This window comes from Pundamilia nyererei, unplaced genomic scaffold (genome assembly GCF_000239375.1).
Source record: "Pundamilia nyererei isolate P.nyererei 1_Seehausen unplaced genomic scaffold, PunNye1.0 scaffold04656, whole genome shotgun sequence".
Classification (NCBI taxonomy): domain Eukaryota; kingdom Metazoa; phylum Chordata; class Actinopteri; order Cichliformes; family Cichlidae; genus Pundamilia; species Pundamilia nyererei.
Genome location: NW_005192057.1, coordinates 1 through 1,675, shown reverse-complemented (window position 1 = coordinate 1,675; position 1,675 = coordinate 1). Strand labels below are relative to the sequence as shown.

The 1,675-nt window shown below is 43.3% G+C and overlaps 1 pseudogene; it reads right to left on the bottom strand.

Annotated features, from left to right (window-relative positions):
* Positions 1-220: 220 nt before the first annotated feature.
* On the bottom strand, positions 221-743 carry LOC102198158 (interferon-inducible GTPase 1-like; annotated as a pseudogene).
* Between the last annotated feature and the right edge of the window lie 932 nt (positions 744-1,675).

Below are 1,675 nucleotides of genomic sequence, written 5' to 3'. Positions count from 1 at the left end.
AACACGAAAGGGGACAAGGGCTCATGAATACATAGAGGGGCACACAGGGGGTGAGAGTCACAAAGGGAAAGCACACAGGGAACAACATAACAGGGCAACTCAGGAAACAGAACCTAAACAGGGAACTGAATACAAAAATACAAGAGAACTAAGAATACTGGGCCAACACGGCCCAGGACCATGACAAGTCTTGTCTGATTTGTAAAAGAGTCTTCTCCACCTTAAACTCTCTCTGACTTCTTTCTTCAGCTCGCAAATCGTTGTCAACCTTTGAGCGAACAAAGTAGAACTTCCATCCTCTGAATCTCCTGAGCGAGTTTCACGTCATTTTCTCTGAAGCGAACGGCTGAGATGATGATGAAGAAGTCAAACTTCTCAAATCCAACAAGCTCCAGGTACTTATCAGCTGGAAACTTGGTGGTGCCGATTCCAGGGAGATCCCAAAAAGTAACATTGGGATAGTTTGGATGGGGGTACGGTGCGACCTCTGGGGTGGTTTCTGTAACACCAGTAGGAGCAGCTCCCTCGTCACCATCGGACAGGTCTCTGAGAGCATTAACAAAGGTGGATTTACCAGAACCAGAATCTCCTGTGATGGCAATATCTAGTTGGGTGTTGGTGTCCTGTAGTGACTCCGTGATCTTTCCAACATCTGATGGTCTGTCGGTGTGTTGCAGAGCTTTCTTCATTTCTTTTGTAAGTGATTCACGCTCAGGCTGAAGACTCACGCTGGTCCCTGATGGCTGTAGAGAAGAAACTACCCGTGTTACATTTTTGTTTTCTACTTATGAAAAACACTCTAATGTAAAGACTGAAGACTGTTTCAGTGAAACATGATTGAAACTTTGTGATTTTTCTTATTTTATTAAAACTATAATTTAAATTCTTTGTTAATCACAATATTGTTTCCTTTGATCTGACAGGTGATGTAAAATAGTTTTGTGGTCAGATTGTTTCGTATTTGTGTGTGGATTGAAGCACGCGCTTGTGAGTCCTCAACAGTTACACACAAATGATTGTACACATCGTACCTATTTGAGACAAACACGACATGTTCAGAGTAAGAACAGGTGAGATGATATCACAGTCTGTGAGGCCGACCGTGTGGAGATGAGAGAGGAGGCACAGACACACGGCGATGAGGTGGGTATTAACGAAAGGCGAGCCTTTACGTTGGCTAAACAGAAATACTACAAAGAAACAACGACGAGGGGGACGGAAAAGCTAAACTAAAGAACATGAGGAAAATATAAAACATTACAAAAGCCTGAAAGTAGGAACACAGAACCTGAGACATGGAAATATCGACAGAGGAAAGCAGAGGATGAAGAACAGATGAACCAGCAATAAACAAAGTAGACATAGGGCCACAGAAAAGCAAAACTCAATACACTGAACGCAGGACAGGGACTATCACAATAAAACAGGAAGCATGAGACTTTCAGCATGACACAGTCTAGACACTGAGACATGGAAACATGAGGCGAGGCACAGAGACAGAGCAGGAACCAGGAACAATAAATATAATACAACAGAAAACCATCATTCAAAGAGTAAAACGTAAACTGACCCGGGACCGTCACAGTAGATTCTGCAGACAGAACTTGGAAAGTTGATGGAGGTTTACCTGCGTGCTGTGCTGATGAGAAGTACTGCATGCAGCAGTGAGTCTGAT